Here is a 27,194-nt window from a genome sequence, read left to right as displayed (position 1 = left end):
TGCCAGAACCAGCTGATCCACTCCCCAGAACCACCTAGTGGACAAGCCAAAATCAACTGCTGGCTACGCCAGAACCACTCGGCAGACACTCCGGAATCCCAGGCCAGGCATTTCGGAAGAACCTCTCAGAGGTGCCAGAACCAAATGCCGAAGACTCCGGTATCACCTCCCGGGCATGCCGGAACCACCTCTCAGAGGTGCCAGAACCACATGCCGGACACTCCGGAATCACCTGCAGGGCATGCTGGAACCACGTGCTGGACATGCCGGAACCACCTGCAGGACATGCCGGAACCACCTGCTGGACATGCCGGAACCACCGGCTCGACTCGCCGGAACCATTGCCGGACATGCAAAATCACCTGCCGGCTACGCCAGAACCACTTGGCGAACACTCCGGAATCACCTGCCGGGCATGGCCGAACCACCTCTCAGACATGCCGGAACCACATGCCAATGACACCGGAAGCACCTGCCGAGCACGCCAGAACCACCTGCTCGACTCGCCAAAACCACCTGATGGACACGCCAACATCACCTTTCAGCTACGCCAGAACCACTTGGCGGACACTCCGGAATCACCTGCCGGGCCTGCCGGAACCATCTCTCAGACGTGCCAGAACCATGTTCCGGAAATGCCGGAACCACCTGCCGAGCTCGCCGGAACCACCTTCTGGACACGCCAAAATCACCTGCCGGCTACGCCAGAACCACTCGGCAGACACTCCGGAATCACATGCCGGGCATTCCGGAACCACCTCTCACAGGGGCCAGAACCAAATGCTGGACACTCCGGTATCACCTGCCGGCCATGCCGGAACCATCTCTCAGAGGTGCCAGACCCATGTTCCGGACACGCCGGTACCACCTGCCTAGCTCGCCGGAACCACCTGCTCGACACTGCAAAATCACCTGCCAGCTACGCCAGAACCACTCGGCAGACACTCCGGAATCACCTGCCGGGCTGGCTGGAACCACCTGCCGGTCACGCCAACATCACCTTTCTGCTACGCCAGAACCACTTGGCGGACACCATGGAAACACCTGTCGGGCCGGCCGGAACCACCTCTCAGACGTGCCAGAACCATGTGCCTGAGATGCCGGAACCACTCCCCGAACAGACCGAAACCACCTGCCAGACCCGCCTGAACCCCCTGGCGAGCACGCCTGATCCACCTGCTCCACTAGCCGGAACCACCTTCCAGACACGCCAAAATCACTTGCCAGGTCTACCAGAACCACTTGGTGGACACTCCGGAATCATCTGCCAGAAATGCCAGAACCAGCCCTCTGACACACCAGAACCACGTGCCGGACACGCCGGAAGCACCTGCTGATCATGCCTGAGCCACATGCTCGACTTGCAAGAAACACCTGCAAGACACGCCAAAATCACCTGCCGGGTACGCCAGAACCACGTGGCTCACACTCCGGAATCACCTGTCGGGCATGCCGGAACCAACTCTCAGACGTGCCAGAACCTCGTGCCGGACACGCCAGAAGCACGTGCCGGACAGACCGGAAACACCTGCCGGACACGCCGGAACAACCGGCTTGACTCGCCAGAACCACCGCCGGACATGCAAAATGACCTGCCGGCTACACCAGAACCACTTGGCGAACACTCCGGAATCACCTGCCGGGCATGCTGGAACCACGTGCTGGACATGCCGGAACCACCTGCTGGACATGCCGGAACCACCGGCTCGACTCCCCGGAACCACCGCCGGACATGCAAAATGACCTGCAGGCTACGCCTGAACCACTTGGCGAACACTCCAGAATCACCTCTCGGGAATGCCGGAACCGCCTCTCAGACTTGCCAGAACCATGTTCCGGACACGCCGGGACCACCTGCCGAGAATGCCGGAACCACCTGATCCACTCCCCAGAACCACCTGCTGGACACGCCAGAATCACCTGCCGACTATGCCAGAACCACTCGGCAGACACTCCGGAACCACATGCCGGGCATGCCGGACCCACCTCTCAGAGGTGCCAGAACCACATGCCGGACACTCCGGAATCACCTGCCGGGCATGACGGAACCACCTCTCAGAGGTGCCAGAACCACATGCCGGACACTCCGGAATCACCTGCCTGGCATTCCGGAACCATCTCTCAGACGTGCCAGAACCATGTTCCTGACACGCTGGTACCACCTGCCGAGCTGGCCAGAACCACCTGCTGGACACGCCAAAATCACCTGCCAGCTACGCCAGAACCACACGGCAGACACTCCAGAATCACCTGCCGGGCTGGCTGGAACGACCTGCCGGTCACGTCAACATCACCTTTCAGCTAAGCCAGAACCACTTGGCGGACACTCCGGAAACACCTCTCCGGCCGGCCGGAAACACCTCTCAGACGTGCCAGAACCGTGTGCCTAAGATGCCGGAACCACTCCCCGAACAGACCGAAACCACCTGCCAGACCCTCCTGAACCCCCTGGCGAGCACGCCTGATCCACCTGCTCAACTAGCCGGAACCACCTTCCAGACACGCCAAAATCACCTGCCAGGTCTACCAGAACCACTTGGTGGACACTCCGGAATCATGTGCCAGAAATGCCAGAACCAGCCCTCTCACACACCAGAACCACGTGCCGGACACGCCGGAAGCACCTGCTGATCATGCCTGAGATACATGCTCGACTTGCAAGAAACACCTGTCAGACACCCCAAAATCACCTGCCGGGTACGCCAGAACCACGTGGCGGACTCTCCGGAATCACCTGTCGGGCATGCCGGAACCAACTCTCAGACGTGCCAGAACCTCGTGCCGGACACGCCAGAACCACGTGCCAGACAGGCCGGAAACACCTGCCGGACACGCCGGAACCACCGGCTTGACTCGCCAGAACCACCGCCGGACATGCAAAATGACCTGCCGGCTACGCCAGAACCACTTGGCGAACACTCCGGAATCACCTGTCGGGCATGCCGGAACCACCTCTCAGACGTGCCAGAACGATGTGCCTGAGATGCCGGAACCACTCCCCGAACAGACCGAAACCACCTGCCAGACCCGCCTGAACCACCCGGCGAGCACGCCTGATCCACCTGCTCAACTAGCCGGAACCACCTTCCTGACACGCCAAAATCACCTGCCAGGTATACCAGAACCACTTGGTGGACACTCCGGAATCATCTGCCGGAGATGCCAGAACCAGCTCTCAGACACACCAGAACCACGTGCCAGAGACGCCGGAAGCACCAGCTGAGCATGCCTGAGCCACCTGCTCGACTCGCAAGATACACCTGTCGGACAGGCGTAAATCACCCGCCGGGTACGCCAGAAACACTTGGCAGACGCTCCGGAATCACCTGTCGGGCGTGCCGGAACCACCTCTCAGACTTGCCAGAACCATGTTCTGGACACGCCGGTACCACCTGCCGAGTATGCCGGAACCAGCTGATCCACTCCCCAGAACCACCTAGTGGACACGCCAAAATCAACTGCTGGCTACGCCAGAACCACTCGGCAGACACTCCGGAATCACAGGCCAGGTATTCCGGAACCACCTCTCAGAGGTGCCAGAACCAAATGCCGGACACTCCGGTATCACCTGCCGGGCATGCCGGAACCACCTCTCAGAGGTGCCAGAACCACATGCCGGACACTCCGGAATCACCTGCCAGACATTCTGGAACCACGTGCTGGACATGCCGGAACCACCTGCCGGACATGCCGGAACCACCTGCCGGACATTCCGGAACCACCGGCTCGACTCGCCGGAACCATTGCCGGACATGCAAAATCACCTGCCGGCTACGCCAGAACCACTTGGCGAACACTCCGGAATCACCTGCCGGGCATGGCGGAACCACCTCTCAGACATGCCAGAACCTCATGCCAATGACAACGGAAGCACCTGCCGAGCCCGCCAGATCCACCTGCTCGACTCGCCAAAACCACCTGCTGGACACGCCAAAATCACCTGCCGGCTACGCCACAAACATTTGGTGAACTCTTGGAATCACCTGCTTGGATGGCTGGAACCACCTGCGGGTCACGCCAACATCACCTGCCAGCTATGCCATAACCACTTGGCGGACACCATGGAAACACATGTCGGGCCGGCCGGAACCACCTATCAGACGTGCCAGAACCATGTGCCTGAGATGCCGGAACCACACCCTGAACAGACCGAAACCACCTGCCAGACCCGCCTGAACCACCTGCCGAGCACGCCGGAACCACCTACTCGACTCGCCGGATCCAGCTACATGATACGCTAAAATCACCTGCCGGGTATGCCACAACCACTTGGTGGACACTCCGGAATCATCTGCCGGACATGCCAGAACCAGCTTTCAGACACACCAGAACCACGTGCCAGACACGCCGGAAGCACCTGCTGAGCATGCCTGAGCCAAATGCTCGACTTGCCAGAAACACCTGCCAGACACGCCAAAATCACCTGCCGGGTACGCCAGAACCACGTGTCGGACACTCTGGAATCACCTGTCGGGCATGCCGGAACCAGCTCTCCGACGTGCCAGAACCTCGTGCCGGTCACGCCAGAATCACCTGCCGGACAGACCGGAAACACCTGCTGGATACGCCGCAACCACCGGCTCGACTCGCCGGAACCACCGCCGGACATGCAAAATGACCTGCCGGCTACGCCAGAACCACTTGGCGAACACTCCGGAATCACCTGTCGGGCATGCCGGTACCACCTCTCAGACTTGCCAGAACCATGTTCCGGACACGCCGGTACAACCTGCCGAGTATGCCGGAACCACCTGATCCACTCCACAGAACCACCTGCTGGATACGCCAGAATCACCTGCCGGCTACTCCAGAACCACTCGGCAGACACTCCGTAACCAACTGCCAGGCTTGCCGGAACCACCTCTCAGAGGTGCCAGAACCACATGCCGGACACTCCAGAATCACCTTCCGGGGATGCCGGAACCACCTCTCAGAGGTGCCAAAACCACATGCCGGACAATCCGGAATCACCTGCCGGGCATACCGGAACCACCTGCTGGACATGCCAGAACCACCGGCTCGACTCGCCGGAACCAGTGCCGGACAGGCAAAAGAACCTGCCGGCTACGCCAGAACCACTTGGTGAACACTCCGGAATCACCTGCCGGGCATGGCGGAACCACCTCTCAGACATGCCGGAACCGCATGCCAATGACACCGGAAGCACCTGCCGAGCACGACAGAACCACCTGCTTGACTCGCAAAAACCACCCGCTGGACACGCCAAAATCACCTGCCGGCTACGCCAGAACCACTCGTCAGACACTCCGGAATCACCTGCCGGTCTGGCTGGAACCACCTGTCGGTCACGCCAACATCACCTTTCACCTACGCCAGAACCACTTGGAGGACACTCCGGAAACACCTGTCGGGCCGGCCACAACCACCTCTCAGACGTGCCAGAACCATGTGCCTGAGATGCCGGAACCACTCCCCGAACAGACCGAAACCACCTGCCAGACCCGCCTGAACCCCCTGGCGAGCACGCCTGATCCACCTGCTCAACTAGCCGGAACCACCTTCCTGACACGCCAAAATCACCTTCCAGGTATACCAGAACCACTTGGTGGACACTCCGGAATCATCTGCCGGACATGCCAGAACCAGCTCTCAGACACACCAGAACCACGTGCCAGAGACGCCGGAAGCACCAGCTGAGCATGCCTCAGCCACCTGCTTGACTCGCAAGATACACCTGTCGGACAGGCGAAAATCACCCGCCGGGTACGCCAGAAACACTTGGCGGACGCTCCGGAATCACCTGTCGGGGGTGCCGGAACCACCTCTCAGACTTGCCAGAATCAAGTTCTGGACACGCCGGTACCACCTGCCGAGTATGCCAGAACCAGCTGATCCACTCCCCAGAACCACCTAGTGGACACGCCAAAATCAACTGCCGGCTACGCCAGAACCACTCGGCAGACACTCCGGAATCACATGACAGGCATTCCGGAACCACCTCTCAGAGGTGCCAGAACCAAATGCCGGACACTCCGGTATCACCTGCCGTGCATGCCGGAACCACCTCTCAGAGGTTCCAGAACCACATGCTGGACACTCCGGAATCACCTGCCGGGCATGCTGGAACCACGTTCTGGACATGCCGGAACCACCTGCCGGACATGCCGGAACCACCTGCCGGACATGCCGGAACCACCGGATCGACTCGCCGGATCCATTGCCGGACATGCAAAATCACCTGCCGGCTACGCCAGAACCACTTGGCGAACACTCCGGTATCACCTGCCGGTCATGCCGGAACCACCTGCCGGACATGCCGGAACCACCGGCTCGACTCGCCGGAACCATTGCCGGACATGCAAAATCACCTGCCGTCTACGCCAGAACCACTTGGCGAACAGTCCGGAATCACCTGCCGGGCATGGCGGAACCACCTCTCAGACATGCCGGAACCACATGCTAATGACACCTGAAGCACCCGCCGAGCACGCCAGAACAACCTGCTTGACTCGCGAAAACCACCTGCAGGACACGCCAAAATCACCTGCCGGCTAGGCCACAACCATTTGGTGAAATCTTCGGAATCACCTGACGGGCTTTCTGGAACCACGTGCCGGTCACACAAACATCACCTGCCAGCTATGCCAGAACCACTTGGCGGACACCATGGAATCACCTGTCGGGCCGGCCGGAACCACCTATCAGACGTGCCAGAACCATGTGCCTGAGATGCCGGAACCACACCCTGAACAGACCGAAACCACCTGCCAGACCCGCCTGAACCACCTGCCGAGCACGCCGGAATCACCTACTCGACTCGCCGGATCCAGCTACATGACACGCTAAAATCACCTGCCGGGTATGCCACAACCACTTGGTGGACACTCCGGAATCATCTGCCGGACATGCCAGAACCAGCTTTCAGACACACCAGAACCACGTGCCAGACACGCCGGAAGCACCTGCTGAGCATGCCTGAGCCAAATGCTCGACTTGCCAGAAACACCTGCCAGACACGCCAAAATCACCTGCCGGGTACGCCAGAACCACATGTCGGACACTCTGGAATCACCTGTCGGGCATGCCGGAACCAGCTCTCCGACGTGCCAGAACCTCGTGCCGGTCACACCAGAATCACCTGCCGGACAGACCGGAAACACCTGCTGGATACGCCGCAACCACCGGCTCGACTCGCCGGAACCACCGCCGGACATGCAAAATGACCTGCCGGCTACGCCAGAACCACTTGGCGAACACTCCGGAATCACCTGTCGGGCATGCCGGTACCACCTCTCAGACTTGCCAGAACCATGTTCCGGACACGCCGGTACCACCTGCCGAGTATGCCGGAACCACCTGATCCACTCCACAGAACCACCTGCTGGATACGCCAGAATCAACTGCCGGCTACGCCAGAACCACTCGGCAGACACTCCGGAATCACATGACAGGCATTCCGGAACCACCTCTCGGAGGTGCCAGAACCAAATGCCGGAGACTCCGGTATCACCTGCCGTGCATGCCGGAACCACCTCTCAGAGGTTCCAGAACCACATGCCGGACACTCCGGAATCACCTGCCGGGCATGCTGGAACCACGTTCTGGACATGCCGGAACCACCTGCCGGACATGCCGGAACCACCTGCCGGACATTCCGGAACCACCGGATCGACTCGCCGGATCCATTGCCGGACATGCAAAATCACCTGCCGGCTACGCCAGAACCACTTGGCGAACACTCCGGTATCACCTGCCGGTCATGCCGGAACCACCTGCCGGACATGCCGGAACCACCGGCTCGACTCGCCGGAACCATTGCCGGACATGCAAAATCACCTGCCGGCTACGCCAGAACCACTTGGCGAACACTCCGGAATCACCTGCCGGGCATGGCGGAACCACCTCTCAGACATGCCGGAACCACATGCTAATGACACCTGAAGCACCCGCCGAGCACGCCAGAACAACCTGCTTGACTCGCCAAAACCACCTGCTGGACACGCCAAAATCACATGCCGGCTAGGCCACAACCATTTGGTGAACTCTTCGGAATCACCTGCCGGGCTTTCTGGAACCACGTGCCGGTCACACAAACATCACCTGCCAGCTATGCCAGAACCACTTGGCGGACACCATGGAAACACCTGTCGGGCCGGCCGGAACCACCTATCAGACGTGCCAGAACCATGTGCCTGAGACGCCGGAACCACACCCCGAACAGACCGAAACCACCTGCCAGACCCGCCTGAACCACCTGCCGAGCACGCCGGAACCACCTACTCGACTCGCTGGAACCACCTACCTGACACGCTAAAATCACCTGCCAGGTATGCCACAACCACTTGGTGGACACTCCGGAATCATCTGCCGGACATGCCAGAACCAGCTCTCAGACACACCAGAACCACGTGCCAGAGACGCCGGAAGCACCAGCTGAGCATGCCTGAGCCACCTGCTCGACTCGCAAGATACACCTGTCGGACAGGCGTAAATCACCCGCCGGGTACGCCAGAAACACTTGGCAGACGCTCCGGAATCACCTGTCGGGCGTGCCGGAACCACCTCTCAGACTTGCCAGAACCATGTTCCGGACACGCCGGTACCACCTGCCGAGTATGCCGGAACCACCTTATCCACTCCACAGAACCACCTGCTGGATACGCCAGAATCACCTGCCGGCTACTCCAGAACCACTCGGCAGACACTCCGTAACCAACTGCCGGGCTTGCCGGAACCACCTCTCAGAGGTGCCAGAACCAAATGCCGGACACTCCGGAATCACCTGCCGGGGATGCCGGAACCACCTCTCAGAGGTGCCAAAACCACATGCCGGACAATCCGGAATCACCTGCCGGGCATACCGTAACCACCTGCTGGACATGCCAGAACCACCGGCTCGACTCGCCGGAACCAGTGCCGGACAGGCAAAAGAACCTGCCGGCTACGCCAGAACCACTTGGCGAACACTCCGGAATCACCTGCCGGGCATGGCGGAACCACCTCTCAGACATGCCGGAACCGCATGCCAATGACACCGGAAGCACCTGCCGAGCACGACAGAACCACCTGCTTGACTCGCCAAAACCACCCGCTGGACACGCCAAAATCATCTGCCGGCTACGCCAGAACCACTCGTCAGACACTCCGGAATCACCTGCCGGTCTGGCTGGAACCACCTGTCGGTCACGCCAACATCACCTTTCACCTACGCCAGAACCACTTGGAGGACACTCCGGAAACACCTGTCGGGCCGGCCAGAACCACCTCTCAGACGTGCCAGAACCATGTGCCTGAGATGCCGGAACCACTCCCCGAACAGACCGAAACCACCTGCCAGACCCGCCTGAACCCCCTGTCGAGCACGCCTGATCCACCTGCTCAACTAGCCGGAACCACCTTCCTGACACGCCAAAATCACCTTCCAGGTATACCAGAACCACTTGGTGGACACTCCGGAATCATCTGCCGGACATGCCAGAACCAGCTCTCAGACACACCAGAACCACGTGCCAGAGACGCCGGAAGCACCAGCTGAGCATGCCTGAGCCACCTGCTTGACTCGCAAGATACACCTGTCGGACAGGCGAAAATCACCCGCCGGGTATGCCAGAAACACTTGGCGGACGCTCCGGAATCACCTGTCGGGCGTGCCGGAACCACCTCTCAGACTTGCCAGAACCAAGTTCTGGACACGCCGGTACCACCTGCCGAGTATGCCAGAACCAGCTGATCCACTCCCCATAACCACCTAGTGGACACGCCAAAATCAACTGCCGGCTACGCCAGAACCACTCAGCAGACACTCCGGAATCACATGACAGGCATTCCGGAACCACCTCTCGGAGGTGCCAGAACCAAATGCCGGAGACTCCGGTATCACCTGCCGTGCATGCCGGAACCACCTCTCAGAGGTTCCAGAACCACATGCCGGACACTCCGGAATCACCTGCCGGGCATGCTGGAACCACGTTCTGGACATGCCGGAACCACCTGCCGGACATGCCGGAACCACCTGCCGGACATTCCGGAACCACCGGATCGACTCGCCGGATCCATTGCCGGACATGCAAAATCACCTGCCGGCTACGCCAGAACCACTTGGCGAACACTCCGGTATCACCTGCCGGTCATGCCGGAACCACCTGCCGGACATGCCGGAACCACCGGCTCGACTCACCGGAACCATTGCCGGACATGCAAAATCACCTGCCGGCTACGCCAGAACCACTTGGCGAACACTCCGGAATCACCTGCCGGGCATGGCGGAACCACCTCTCAGACATGCCGGAACCACATGCTAATGACACCTGAAGCACCCGCCGAGCACGCCAGAACAACCTGCTTGACTCGCCAAAACCACCTGCTGGACACGCCAAAATCACCTGCCGGCTAGGCCACAACAATTTGGTGAACTCTTCGGAATCACCTGCCGGGCTTTCTGGAACCACGTGCCGGTCACACAAACATCACCTGCCAGCTATGCCAGAACCACTTGGCGGACACCATGGAAACACCTGTCGGGCCGGCCGGAACCACCTATCAGACGTGCCAGAACCATGTGCCTGAGACGCCGGAACCACACCCCGAACAGACCGAAACCACCTGCCAGACCCGCCTGAACCACCTGCCGAGCACGCCGGAACCACCTACTCGACTCGCTGGAACCACCTACCTGACACGCTAAAATCACCTGCCAGGTATGCCACAACCACTTGGTGGACACTCCGGAATCATCTGCCGGACATGCCAGAACCAGCTCTCAGACACACCAGAACCACGTGCCAGAGACGCCGGAAGCACCAGCTGAGCATGCCTGAGCCACCTGCTCGACTCGCAAGATACACCTGTCGGACAGGCGTAAATCACCCGCCGGGTACGCCAGAAACACTTGGCAGACGCTCCGGAATCACCTGTCGGGCGTGCCGGAACCACCTCTCAGACTTGCCAGAACCATGTTCTGGACACGCCGGTACCACCTGCCGAGTATGCCGGAACCACCTGATCCACTCCCCAGAACCACCTAGTGGACACGCCAAAATCAACTGCCGGCTACGCCAGAACCACTCGGCAGACACTCCGGAATCACAGGCCAGGTATTCCGGAACCACCTCTCAGAGGTGCCAGAACCAAATGCCGGACACTCTGGTATCACCTGCCGGGCATGCCGGAACCACCTCTCAGAGGTGCCAGAACGACATGCCGGACACTCCGGAATCACCTGCCAGGCATGCTGGAACCACGTGCTGGACATGCCGGAACCACCTGCCGGACATGCCGGAACCACCTGCCGGACATTCCAGAACCACCGTCTCGACTCGCCGGAACCATTGCCGGACATGCAAAATCACCTGCCGGCTACGCCAGAACCACTTGGCGAACACTCCGGAATCACCTGTCGGGCATGCCGGAACCACCTCTCAGAGGTGCCAGGACCAAATGCCGGAGACTGCGGAATCACCTGCCGGGCATGCCGGAACCACCTGCCGGACATGCCGGAACCACCGGCTCGACTCGCCGGAACCATTGCCGGCCATGCAAAATCACCTGCCGGCTACGCCAGAACCACTTGGCGAACACTCCGGAATCACCTGTCGGGCATGCCGGAACCAACTCTCAGACGTGCCAGAACCTCGTGCCGGACACGCCAGAAGCACGTGCCGGACAGACCAGAAACACCTGCCGGACACGCCGGAACAACCGGCTTGACTCGCCAGAACCACCGCCGGACATGCAAAATGACCTGCCGGCTACACCAGAACCACTTGGCGAACACTCCGGAATCACCTGCCGGGCATGCTGGAACCACGTGCTGGACATGCCGGAACCACCTGCCGGACATGCCGGAACCACCGGCTCGACTCCCCGGAACCACCGCCGGACATGCAAAATGACCTGCAGGCTACGCCTGAACCACTTGGCGAACACTCCAGAATCACCTCTCGGGAATGCCGGAACTGCCTCTCAGACTTGCCAGAACCATGTTCCGGACACGCCGGGACCACCTGCCGAGAATGCCGGAACCACCTGATCCACTCCCCAGAACCACCTGCTGGACACGCCAGAATCACCTGCCGACTATGCCAGAACCACTCGGCAGACACTCCGGAACCACATGCCGGGCATGCCGGACCCACCTCTCAGAGGTGCCAGAACCACATGCCGGACACTCCGGAATCACCTGCCGGGCATGACGGAACCACCTCTCAGGGGTGCCAGAACCACATGCCGGACACTCCGGAATCACCTGCCTGGCATTCCGGAACCATCTCTCAGACGTGCCAGAACCATGTTCCTGACACGCTGGTACCACCTGCCGAGCTGGCCAGAACCACCTGCTGGACACGCCAAAATCACCTGCCAGCTACGCCAGAACCACACGGCAGACACTCCGGAATCACCTGCCGGGCTGGCTGGAACGACCTGCCGGTCACGTCAACATCACCTTTCAGCTAAGCCAGAACCACTTGGCGGACACTCCGGAAACACCTCTCCGGCCGGCCGGAAACACCTCTCAGACGTGCCAGAACCGTGTGCCTAAGATGCCGGAACCACTCCCCGAACAGACCGAAACCACCTGCCAGACCCTCCTGAACCCCCTGGCGAGCACGCCTGATCCACCTGCTCAACTAGCCGGAACCACCTTCCAGACACGCCAAAATCACCTGCCAGGTCTACCAGAACCACTTGGTGGACACTCCGGAATCATGTGCCAGAAATGCCAGAACCAGCCCTCTCACACACCAGAACCACGTGCCGGACACGCCGGAAGCACCTGCTGATCATGCCTGAGATACATGCTCGACTTGCAAGAAACACCTGTCAGACACCCCAAAATCACCTGCCGGGTACGCCAGAACCACGTGGCGGACTCTCCGGAATCACCTGTCGGGCATGCCGGAACCAACTCTCAGACGTGCCAGAACCTCGTGCCGGACACGCCAGAACCACGTGCCAGACAGGCCGGAAACACCTGCCGGACACGCCGGAACCACCGGCTTGACTCGCCAGAACCACCGCCGGACATGCAAAATGACCTGCCGGCTACGCCAGAACCACTTGGCGAACACTCCGGAATCACCTGTCGGGCATGCCGGAACCACCTCTCAGACGTGCCAGAACCATGTGCCTGAGATGCCGGAACCACTCCCCGAACAGACCGAAACCACCTGCCAGACCCGCCTGAACCACCCGGCGAGCACGCCTGATCCACCTGCTCAACTAGCCGGAACCACCTTCCTGACACGCCAAAATCACCTGCCAGGTATACCAGAACCACTTGGTGGACACTCCGGAATCATCTGCCGGAGATGCCAGAACCAGCTCTCAGACACACCAGAACCACGTGCCAGAGACGCCGGAAGCACCAGCTGAGCATGCCTCAGCCACCTGCTCGACTTGCAAGATACACCTGTCGGACAGGCGAAAATCACCTGCCGAGTACGCCAGAAACACTTGGCGGACGCTCCGGAATCACCTGTCGGGCGTGCCGGAACCACCTCTCAGACTTGCCAGAACCATGTTCTGGAGACGCCGGTACCACCCGCCGAGTATGCCGGAACCAGCTGATCCACTCCCCAGAACCACCTAGTGGACACGCCAAGATCAACTGCCGGCTACGCCAGAACCACTCGGCAGACACTCCGGAATCACAGGCCAGGCATTCCGGAACCACCTCTCAGAGGTGCCAGAACCAAAGGCCGGACACTCCGGTATCACCTGCCGGGCATGCCGGAACCACCTCTCAGAGGTGCCAGAACAACATCCCGGACACTCCGGAATCACCTGCCTGCATGCTGGAACCACGTGCTGGACATGCCGGAACCACCTGCCGGACATGCCGGAACCACCTGCCGGACATTCCGGAACCACGGCTCGACTCGCCGGAACCATTGCCGGACATGCAAAATCACCTGCCGGCTACGCCAGAACCACTTGGCGAACACTCCGGTATCACCTGCCGGGCATGCCAGGACCACCTCTCAGACGTGCCAGAAACACATGCCAGACACTCCGGAATCACCATTCGGGCATGCCGGAACCAACTCTCAGACGTGCCAGAACCTCATGCCGGACACGCCAAAACCACCTGCCGGACAGCCCGGAAATACCTGCCGGACACGCCGGAACCACCGGCTCGACTCGCCGGAACCACCGCCGGACATGCAAAATGACCTGCCGGCTACGCCAGAACCACTTGGCGAACACTCCGGAATCACCTGCCGGGCATGGCGGAACCACCTCTCAGACATGCCGGAACCACATGCCAATGACACCGGAAGCACCTGCCGAGCACGCCAGAACCACCTGCTCGACTCGCCAAAACCACCTGCTGGACATGCAAAAATCAGATTCCGGCTACGCCACAACCATTTCGTGAAAACTTCGGAATCACCTGCCGGGCTGGCTGGAACCACCTGCCGGTCACGCCAACGTCACCTGCCTGCTATGCCAGAACCACTTGGCGGACACCATGGAAACACCTGTCGGGCCGGCCGGAACCACCTATCAGACGTGCCAGAACCATGTGCCTGAGAGGCCGGAACCACACACCGAACAGACCGAAACCCCCTGCCAGACCCGCCTGAACCACCTGCCGAGCACGCCGGAACCACCAACTCGACTCGCCGGAACCACCTACGTGACACGCTAAAATCACCTGCCGGGCATGCCACAACCACTTGGTGGACACTCCGGAATAATCTGCCGGACATGCCAGAACCAGCTCTCAGACACACCAGAACCATGTGCCAGACACGCCGGAAGCACCTGCTGAGCATGCCTGAGCCACATGCTCGACTTGCAAGAAACACCTGCCAGACACGCCAAAATCACCTGCCGGGTACGCCAGAACCACGTGGCGGACACTCCGGAATCACCTGTCGGGCATGCCGGAACCAACTCTCAGACGTGCCAGAACCTCGTGCCGGTCACGCCAGAACCACCTTCCGGACACGCCAGAACCACCGGCTCGACTCGCCGGAACCACCGCCGGACATGCAAAATGACCTGCAGGCTACGCCAGAACCACTTGGCGAACACTCCGGAATCACCTGTCGGGCATGCCGCAACCACCTCTCAGACTTGCCAGAACCATGTTCCGGACACGCCGGTACCACCTGCAGAGTATGCCGGAACCACCTGATCCACTCCTCAGAACCACCTGCTGGACACGCCACAATCACCTGCCGACTACGCCAGAACCACTCGGCAGACACGCCGGAACCACCTGCCGGGCATGCCGGAACCACCTCTCAGAGGTGCCAGAACCACATGCCGGACACTGCGGAATCACCTGCCGGGCATGCCGGAACCACCTGTCGGACATGCCGGAACCAGCGGCTCGACTCGCCGGAACCATTGCCGGACATGCAAAATCACCTGCCGGCTATGCCAGAACCACTTGGGGAACACTCCGGAATCACCTGCCGGGCATGGCGGAACCACCTCTCAGACATGCCGGAACCACATGCCGATGACAACGGAAGCCCCTGCCGAGCACGCCAGAACCACCTGCTCGACTCGCCAAAACCACCTGCCGGACAAGCCAAAATCAACTTCCGGCTACTCCACAAGCATTTGGTGAACACTTCGGAATCACCTGCCGGGCTGACTGGAACCACCTGCCGGTCACGCCAACATCACCTGCCAGCTATGCCAGAACCACTTGGCGGACACCATGGAAACACCTGTCGGGCCGGCCGGAACCACCTATCAGACATGCCAGAACCATGTGCCTGAGATGCCGGAACCACTCCCCGAACAGACCGAAACCACCTGCCAGACCCGCCTGAACCCCCTGGCGAGAACGCCTGATCCACCTGCTCAACTAGCCGGAACCAACTTCCTGACAGGCCAAAATAACCTGCCGGTACGCCACAACCATTTGGTGAACTCTTCGGAATGACCTGCCGTGCTGGCTCCAGAACCACTCGGAAGACTCTCCGGAACCATCTGCCGGGCATGCCGGAACCACCTCTCAGACATGCCGGAACCACATGCCAATGACACCGGAAGCACCTGCCAAGCACGCCAGAACCACCTGCTCGACTCGCCAAAACCACCTGCTGCACACGCCAAAATCACCTGCCGGCTACGCCACAACCATTTGGTGAACACTTCGGAATCTCCTGCCGGGCTGGCTGGAACCACCTGCCGGTCACGCCAACATCACCTGCCAGCTATGCCAGAACCACTTGGCGGACACCATGGAAACACCTGTCGGGCCGGCCGGAACCACCTATCAGACGTGCCAGAACCATGTGCCTGAGATGCCGGAACCACACCCCGAACAGACGAAACCACCTGCCAGACCTGCCTGAACCACCTGCCGAGCACGCCGGAACCACCTACTCGACTCGCTGGAACCACCTACCCGACACGCTAAAATCACCCCCCGGGTATGCCACAACCACTTGGTGGACACTCCGGAATAATCTGCCGGACATGCCAGAACCAGCTCTCAGACACACCAGAACCACGTGCCGGACAGGCCGGAAGCACCTGCTGATCATGCCTGAGCCACATGCTCGACTTGCAAGAAACACCTGCCAGAGACGCCAAAATCACCTGCCGGGTACGCCAGAACAACGTGGCGGACACTCCGGAATCACCTGCCTAGCATGACGGAACCATCTCTCAGACGTGCCAGAACCATGTTCCGGACATGCTGGTACCACCTGCCGAGCTCGCCGGAACCACCTTCTGGACACGCCAAAATCACCTGCCAGCTACGCCAGAACCACACGGCAGAAACTCCGGAATCACCTTCCGGGCTGTGTGGAACGACATGCCGGTCACGCCAATATCACCTGCCAGCTATGCCAGAACCACTTGGCGGACACCATGGAAACACCTGTCAGGCCGGCCGGAACCACCTCTCAGACGTGCCAGAATCATGAGCCTGAGATGCCGGAACCACTCCCCGAACAGACCGAAACCACCTCTCAGACCCGCCTGAAGCCCCTGGCAAGCACGCCTGATCCACCTGCTCAACTAGCTGGAACCAACTTCCTGACACGCAAAGATCACCTGCCAGGTATACAAGAACCACTTGGTGGACACTCCGGATCATCTGCCGGAGATGCCAGAACCAGCTCTCAGACACACCAGAACCACGTGCCAGAGACGCCGGAAGCACCAGCTGAGCATGCCTCAGCCACCTGCTCGACTCGCAAGATACACCTGTCGGACATGCCAAAATCACCTGCCGGGTACGCCAGAAACACTGGGCGGACGCTCCGGAATCACCTGTCGGGCGTGCCGGAAACACCTCTCAGACTTGCCAGAACCATGTTCTGGACACGCCGGTAACACCTGCCGAGTATGCCAGAACCAGCTGATCCACTCCCCAGAACCACCTAGTGGACAAGCCAAAATCAACTGCTGGCTACGCCAGAACCACTCGGCAGACACTCCGGAATCCCAGGCCAGGCATTTCGGAAGAACCTCTCAGAGGTGCCAGAACCAAATGCCGAAGACTCCGGTATCACCTCCCGGGCATGCCGGAACCACCTCTCAGAGGTGCCAGAACCACATGCCGGACACTCCGGAATCACCTGCAGGGCATGCTGGAACCACGTGCTGGACATGCCGGAACCACCTGCAGGACATGCCGGAACCACCTGCTGGACATGCCGGAACCACCGGCTCGACTCACCGGAACCATTGCCGGACATGCAAAATCACCTGCCGGCTACGCCAGAACCACTTGGCGAACACTCCGGAATCACCTGCCGGGCATGGCCGAACCACCTCTCAGACATGCCGGAACCACATGCCAATGACACCGGAAGCACCTGCCGAGCACGCCAGAACCACCTGCTCGACTCGCCAAAACCACCTGATGGACACGCCAACATCACCTTTCAGCTACGCCAGAACCACTTGGCGGACACTCCGGAATCACCTGCCGGGCCTGCCGGAACCATCTCTCAGACGTGCCAGAACCATGTTCCGGAAATGCCGGAACCACCTGCCGAGCTCGCCGGAACCACCTTCTGGACACGCCAAAATCACCTGCCGGCTACGCCAGAACCACTCGGCAGACACTCCGGAATCACATGCCGGGCATTCCGGAACCACCTCTCACAGGGGCCAGAACCAAATGCTGGACACTCCGGTATCACCTGCCGGCCATGCCGGAACCATCTCTCAGAGGTGCCAGACCCATGTTCCGGACACGCCGGTACCACCTGCCTAGCTCGCCGGAACCACCTGCTCGACACTGCAAAATCACCTGCCAGCTACGCCAGAACCACTCGGCAGACACTCCGGAATCACCTGCCGGGCTGGCTGGAACCACCTGCCGGTCACGCCAACATCACCTTTCTGCTACGCCAGAACCACTTGGCGGACACCATGGAAACACCTGTCGGGCCGGCCGGAACCACCTCTCAGACGTGCCAGAACCATGTGCCTGAGATGCCGGAACCACTCCCCGAACAGACCGAAACCACCTGCCAGACCCGCCTGAACCCCCTGGCGAGCACGCCTGATCCACCTGCTCCACTAGCCGGAACCACCTTCCAGACACGCCAAAATCACTTGCCAGGTCTACCAGAACCACTTGGTGGACACTCCGGAATCATCTGCCAGAAATGCCAGAACCAGCCCTCTGACACACCAGAACCACGTGCCGGACACGCCGGAAGCACCTGCTGATCATGCCTGAGCCACATGCTCGACTTGCAAGAAACACCTGCAAGACACGCCAAAATCACCTGCCGGGTACGCCAGAACCACGTGGCTCACACTCCGGAATCACCTGTCGGGCATGCCGGAACCAACTCTCAGACGTGCCAGAACCTCGTGCCGGACACGCCAGAAGCACGTGCCGGACAGACCGGAAACACCTGCCGGACACGCCGGAACAACCGGCTTGACTCGCCAGAACCACCGCCGGACATGCAAAATGACCTGCCGGCTACACCAGAACCACTTGGCGAACACTCCGGAATCACCTGCCGGGCATGCTGGAACCACGTGCTGGACATGCCGGAACCACCTGCTGGACATGCCGGAACCACCGGCTCGACTCCCCGGAACCACCGCCGGACATGCAAAATGACCTGCAGGCTACGCCTGAACCACTTGGCGAACACTCCAGAATCACCTCTCGGGAATGCCGGAACCGCCTCTCAGACTTGCCAGAACCATGTTCCGGACACGCCGGGACCACCTGCCGAGAATGCCGGAACCACCTGATCCACTCCCCAGAACCACCTGCTGGACACGCCAGAATCACCTGCCGACTATGCCAGAACCACTCGGCAGACACTCCGGAACCACATGCCGGGCATGCCGGACCCACCTCTCAGAGGTGCCAGAACCACATGCCGGACACTCCGGAATCACCTGCCGGGCATGACGGAACCACCTCTCAGAGGTGCCAGAACCACATGCCGGACACTCCGGAATCACCTGCCTGGCATTCCGGAACCATCTCTCAGACGTGCCAGAACCATGTTCCTGACACGCTGGTACCACCTGCCGAGCTGGCCAGAACCACCTGCTGGACACGCCAAAATCACCTGCCAGCTACGCCAGAACCACACGGCAGACACTCCGGCATCACCTGCCGGGCTGGCTGGAACGACCTGCCGGTCACGTCAACATCACCTTTCAGCTAAGCCAGAACCACTTGGCGGACACTCCGGAAACACCTCTCCGGCCGGCCGGAAACACCTCTCAGACGTGCCAGAACCGTGTGCCTAAGATGCCGGAACCACTCCCCGAACAGACCGAAACCACCTGCCAGACCCTCCTGAACCCCCTGGCGAGCACGCCTGATCCACCTGCTCAACTAGCCGGAACCACCTTCCAGACACGCCAAAATCACCTGCCAGGTCTACCAGAACCACTTGGTGGACACTCCGGAATCATGTGCCAGAAATGCCAGAACCAGCCCTCTCACACACCAGAACCACGTGCCGGACACGCCGGAAGCACCTGCTGATCATGCCTGAGATACATGCTCGACTTGCAAGAAACACCTGTCAGACACCCCAAAATCACCTGCCGGGTACGCCAGAACCACGTGGCGGACTCTCCGGAATCACCTGTCGGGCATGCCGGAACCAACTCTCAGACGTGCCAGAACCTCGTGCCGGACACGCCAGAACCACGTGCCAGACAGGCCGGAAACACCTGCCGGACACGCCGGAACCACCGGCTTGACTCGCCAGAACCACCGCCGGACATGCAAAATGACCTGCCGGCTACGCCAGAACCACTTGGCGAACACTCCGGAATCACCTGTCGGGCATGCCGGAACCACCTCTCAGACGTGCCAGAACGATGTGCCTGAGATGCCGGAACCACTCCCCGAACAGACCGAAACCACCTGCCAGACCCGCCTGAACCACCCGGCGAGCACGCCTGATCCACCTGCTCAACTAGCCGGAACCACCTTCCTGACACGCCAAAATCACCTGCCAGGTATACCAGAACCACTTGGTGGACACTCCGGAATCATCTGCCGGAGATGCCAGAACCAGCTCTCAGACACACCAGAACCACGTGCCAGAGACGCCGGAAGCACCAGCTGAGCATGCCTGAGCCACCTGCTCGACTCGCAAGATACACCTGTCGGACAGGCGTAAATCACCCGCCGGGTACGCCAGAAACACTTGGCAGACGCTCCGGAATCACCTGTCGGGCGTGCCGGAACCACCTCTCAGACTTGCCAGAACCATGTTCTGGACACGCCGGTACCACCTGCCGAGTATGCCGGAACCAGCTGATCCACTCCCCAGAACCACCTAGTGGACACGCCAAAATCAACTGCTGGCTACGCCAGAACCACTCGGCAGACACTCCGGAATCACAGGCCAGGTATTCCGGAACCACCTCTCAGAGGTGCCAGAACCAAATGCCGGACACTCCGGTATCACCTGCCGGGCATGCCGGAACCACCTCTCAGAGGTGCCAGAACCACATGCCGGACACTCCGGAATCACCTGCCAGACATTCTGGAACCACGTGCTGGACATGCCGGAACCACCTGCCGGACATGCCGGAACCACCTGCCGGACATTCCGGAACCACCGGCTCGACTCGCCGGAACCATTGCCGGACATGCAAAATCACCTGCCGGCTACGCCAGAACCACTTGGCGAACACTCCGGAATCACCTGCCGGGCATGGCGGAACCACCTCTCAGACATGCCAGAACCTCATGCCAATGACAACGGAAGCACCTGCCGAGCCCGCCAGATCCACCTGCTCGACTCGCCAAAACCACCTGCTGGACACGCCAAAATCACCTGCCGGCTACGCCACAAACATTTGGTGAACTCTTGGAATCACCTGCTTGGATGGCTGGAACCACCTGCGGGTCACGCCAACATCACCTGCCAGCTATGCCATAACCACTTGGCGGACACCATGGAAACACATGTCGGGCCGGCCGGAACCACCTATCAGACGTGCCAGAACCATGTGCCTGAGATGCCGGAACCACACCCTGAACAGACCGAAACCACCTGCCAGACCCGCCTGAACCACCTGCCGAGCACGCCGGAACCACCTACTCGACTCGCCGGATCCAGCTACATGATACGCTAAAATCACCTGCCGGGTATGCCACAACCACTTGGTGGACACTCCGGAATCATCTGCCGGACATGCCAGAACCAGCTTTCAGACACACCAGAACCACGTGCCAGACACGCCGGAAGCACCTGCTGAGCATGCCTGAGCCAAATGCTCGACTTGCCAGAAACACCTGCCAGACACGCCAAAATCACCTGCCGGGTACGCCAGAACCACGTGTCGGACACTCTGGAATCACCTGTCGGGCATGCCGGAACCAGCTCTCCGACGTGCCAGAACCTCGTGCCGGTCACGCCAGAATCACCTGCCGGACAGACCGGAAACACCTGCTGGATACGCCGCAACCACCGGCTCGACTCGCCGGAACCACCGCCGGACATGCAAAATGACCTGCCGGCTACGCCAGAACCACTTGGCGAACACTCCGGAATCACCTGTCGGGCATGCCGGTACCACCTCTCAGACTTGCCAGAACCATGTTCCGGACACGCCGGTACAACCTGCCGAGTATGCCGGAACCACCTGATCCACTCCACAGAACCACCTGCTGGATACGCCAGAATCACCTGCCGGCTACTCCAGAACCACTCGGCAGACACTCCGTAACCAACTGCCAGGCTTGCCGGAACCACCTCTCAGAGGTGCCAGAACCACATGCCGGACACTCCAGAATCACCTTCCGGGGATGCCGGAACCACCTCTCAGAGGTGCCAAAACCACATGCCGGACAATCCGGAATCACCTGCCGGGCATACCGGAACCACCTGCTGGACATGCCAGAACCACCGGCTCGACTCGCCGGAACCAGTGCCGGACAGGCAAAAGAACCTGCCGGCTACGCCAGAACCACTTGGTGAACACTCCGGAATCACCTGCCGGGCATGGCGGAACCACCTCTCAGACATGCCGGAACCGCATGCCAATGACACCGGAAGCACCTGCCGAGCACGACAGAACCACCTGCTTGACTCGCAAAAACCACCCGCTGGACACGCCAAAATCACCTGCCGGCTACGCCAGAACCACTCGTCAGACACTCCGGAATCACCTGCCGGTCTGGCTGGAACCACCTGTCGGTCACGCCAACATCACCTTTCACCTACGCCAGAACCACTTGGAGGACACTCCGGAAACACCTGTCGGGCCGGCCACAACCACCTCTCAGACGTGCCAGAACCATGTGCCTGAGATGCCGGAACCACTCCCCGAACAGACCGAAACCACCTGCCAGACCCGCCTGAACCCCCTGGCGAGCACGCCTGATCCACCTGCTCAACTAGCCGGAACCACCTTCCTGACACGCCAAAATCACCTTCCAGGTATACCAGAACCACTTGGTGGACACTCCGGAATCATCTGCCGGACATGCCAGAACCAGCTCTCAGACACACCAGAACCACGTGCCAGAGACGCCGGAAGCACCAGCTGAGCATGCCTCAGCCACCTGCTTGACTCGCAAGATACACCTGTCGGACAGGCGAAAATCACCCGCCGGGTACGCCAGAAACACTTGGCGGACGCTCCGGAATCACCTGTCGGGGGTGCCGGAACCACCTCTCAGACTTGCCAGAATCAAGTTCTGGACACGCCGGTACCACCTGCCGAGTATGCCAGAACCAGCTGATCCACTCCCCAGAACCACCTAGTGGACACGCCAAAATCAACTGCCGGCTACGCCAGAACCACTCGGCAGACACTCCGGAATCACATGACAGGCATTCCGGAACCACCTCTCAGAGGTGCCAGAACCAAATGCCGGACACTCCGGTATCACCTGCCGTGCATGCCGGAACCACCTCTCAGAGGTTCCAGAACCACATGCTGGACACTCCGGAATCACCTGCCGGGCATGCTGGAACCACGTTCTGGACATGCCGGAACCACCTGCCGGACATGCCGGAACCACCTGCCGGACATGCCGGAACCACCGGATCGACTCGCCGGATCCATTGCCGGACATGCAAAATCACCTGCCGGCTACGCCAGAACCACTTGGCGAACACTCCGGTATCACCTGCCGGTCATGCCGGAACCACCTGCCGGACATGCCGGAACCACCGGCTCGACTCGCCGGAACCATTGCCGGACATGCAAAATCACCTGCCGTCTACGCCAGAACCACTTGGCGAACAGTCCGGAATCACCTGCCGGGCATGGCGGAACCACCTCTCAGACATGCCGGAACCACATGCTAATGACACCTGAAGCACCCGCCGAGCACGCCAGAACAACCTGCTTGACTCGCGAAAACCACCTGCAGGACACGCCAAAATCACCTGCCGGCTAGGCCACAACCATTTGGTGAAATCTTCGGAATCACCTGACGGGCTTTCTGGAACCACGTGCCGGTCACACAAACATCACCTGCCAGCTATGCCAGAACCACTTGGCGGACACCATGGAATCACCTGTCGGGCCGGCCGGAACCACCTATCAGACGTGCCAGAACCATGTGCCTGAGATGCCGGAACCACACCCTGAACAGACCGAAACCACCTGCCAGACCCGCCTGAACCACCTGCCGAGCACGCCGGAATCACCTACTCGACTCGCCGGATCCAGCTACATGACACGCTAAAATCACCTGCCGGGTATGCCACAACCACTTGGTGGACACTCCGGAATCATCTGCCGGACATGCCAGAACCAGCTTTCAGACACACCAGAACCACGTGCCAGACACGCCGGAAGCACCTGCTGAGCATGCCTGAGCCAAATGCTCGACTTGCCAGAAACACCTGCCAGACACGCCAAAATCACCTGCCGGGTACGCCAGAACCACATGTCGGACACTCTGGAATCACCTGTCGGGCATGCCGGAACCAGCTCTCCGACGTGCCAGAACCTCGTGCCGGTCACACCAGAATCACCTGCCGGACAGACCGGAAACACCTGCTGGATACGCCGCAACCACCGGCTCGACTCGCCGGAACCACCGCCGGACATGCAAAATGACCTGCCGGCTACGCCAGAACCACTTGGCGAACACTCCGGAATCACCTGTCGGGCATGCCGGTACCACCTCTCAGACTTGCCAGAACCATGTTCCGGACACGCCGGTACCACCTGCCGAGTATGCCGGAACCACCTGATCCACTCCACAGAACCACCTGCTGGATACGCCAGAATCAACTGCCGGCTACGCCAGAACCACTCGGCAGACACTCCGGAATCACATGACAGGCATTCCGGAACCACCTCTCGGAGGTGCCAGAACCAAATGCCGGAGACTCCGGTATCACCTGCCGTGCATGCCGGAACCACCTCTCAGAGGTTCCAGAACCACATGCCGGACACTCCGGAATCACCTGCCGGGCATGCTGGAACCACGTTCTGGACATGCCGGAACCACCTGCCGGACATGCCGGAACCACCTGCCGGACATTCCGGAACCACCGGATCGACTCGCCGGATCCATTGCCGGACATGCAAAATCACCTGCCGGCTACGCCAGAACCACTTGGCGAACACTCCGGTATCACCTGCCGGTCATGCCGGAACCACCTGCCGGACATGCCGGAACCACCGGCTCGACTCGCCGGAACCATTGCCGGACATGCAAAATCACCTGCCGGCTACGCCAGAACCACTTGGCGAACACTCCGGAATCACCTGCCGGGCATGGCGGAACCACCTCTCAGACATGCCGGAACCACATGCTAATGACACCTGAAGCACCCGCCGAGCACGCCAGAACAACCTGCTTGACTCGCCAAAACCACCTGCTGGACACGCCAAAATCACATGCCGGCTAGGCCACAACCATTTGGTGAACTCTTCGGAATCACCTGCCGGGCTTTCTGGAACCACGTGCCGGTCACACAAACATCACCTGCCAGCTATGCCAGAACCACTTGGCGGACACCATGGAAACACCTGTCGGGCCGGCCGGAACCACCTATCAGACGTGCCAGAACCATGTGCCTGAGACGCCGGAACCACACCCCGAACAGACCGAAACCACCTGCCAGACCCGCCTGAACCACCTGCCGAGCACGCCGGAACCACCTACTCGACTCGCTGGAACCACCTACCTGACACGCTAAAATCACCTGCCAGGTATGCCACAACCACTTGGTGGACACTCCGGAATCATCTGCCGGACATGCCAGAACCAGCTCTCAGACACACCAGAACCACGTGCCAGAGACGCCGGAAGCACCAGCTGAGCATGCCTGAGCCACCTGCTCGACTCGCAAGATACACCTGTCGGACAGGCGTAAATCACCCGCCGGGTACGCCAGAAACACTTGGCAGACGCTCCGGAATCACCTGTCGGGCGTGCCGGAACCACCTCTCAGACTTGCCAGAACCATGTTCCGGACACGCCGGTACCACCTGCCGAGTATGCCGGAACCACCTTATCCACTCCACAGAACCACCTGCTGGATACGCCAGAATCACCTGCCGGCTACTCCAGAACCACTCGGCAGACACTCCGTAACCAACTGCCGGGCTTGCCGGAACCACCTCTCAGAGGTGCCAGAACCAAATGCCGGACACTCCGGAATCACCTGCCGGGGATGCCGGAACCACCTCTCAGAGGTGCCAAAACCACATGCCGGACAATCCGGAATCACCTGCCGGGCATACCGTAACCACCTGCTGGACATGCCAGAACCACCGGCTCGACTCGCCGGAACCAGTGCCGGACAGGCAAAAGAACCTGCCGGCTACGCCAGAACCACTTGGCGAACACTCCGGAATCACCTGCCGGGCATGGCGGAACCACCTCTCAGACATGCCGGAACCGCATGCCAATGACACCGGAAGCACCTGCCGAGCACGACAGAACCACCTGCTTGACTCGCCAAAACCACCCGCTGGACACGCCAAAATCATCTGCCGGCTACGCCAGAACCACTCGTCAGACACTCCGGAATCACCTGCCGGTCTGGCTGGAACCACCTGTCGGTCACGCCAACATCACCTTTCACCTACGCCAGAACCACTTGGAGGACACTCCGGAAACACCTGTCGGGCCGGCCAGAACCACCTCTCAGACGTGCCAGAACCATGTGCCTGAGATGCCGGAACCACTCCCCGAACAGACCGAAACCACCTGCCAGACCCGCCTGAACCCCCTGTCGAGCACGCCTGATCCACCTGCTCAACTAGCCGGAACCACCTTCCTGACACGCCAAAATCACCTTCCAGGTATACCAGAACCACTTGGTGGACACTCCGGAATCATCTGCCGGACATGCCAGAACCAGCTCTCAGACACACCAGAACCACGTGCCAGAGACGCCGGAAGCACCAGCTGAGCATGCCTGAGCCACCTGCTTGACTCGCAAGATACACCTGTCGGACAGGCGAAAATCACCCGCCGGGTATGCCAGAAACACTTGGCGGACGCTCCGGAATCACCTGTCGGGCGTGCCGGAACCACCTCTCAGACTTGCCAGAACCAAGTTCTGGACACGCCGGTACCACCTGCCGAGTATGCCAGAACCAGCTGATCCACTCCCCATAACCACCTAGTGGACACGCCAAAATCAACTGCCGGCTACGCCAGAACCACTCAGCAGACACTCCGGAATCACATGACAGGCATTCCGGAACCACCTCTCGGAGGTGCCAGAACCAAATGCCGGAGACTCCGGTATCACCTGCCGTGCATGCCGGAACCACCTCTCAGAGGTTCCAGAACCACATGCCGGACACTCCGGAATCACCTG

Source organism: Equus caballus, unplaced genomic scaffold, assembly GCF_041296265.1.
Source record: "Equus caballus isolate H_3958 breed thoroughbred unplaced genomic scaffold, TB-T2T haplotype2-0000440, whole genome shotgun sequence".
Taxonomy (NCBI): domain Eukaryota; kingdom Metazoa; phylum Chordata; class Mammalia; order Perissodactyla; family Equidae; genus Equus; species Equus caballus.
Note: the sequence above shows the minus strand (reverse complement) of the source record.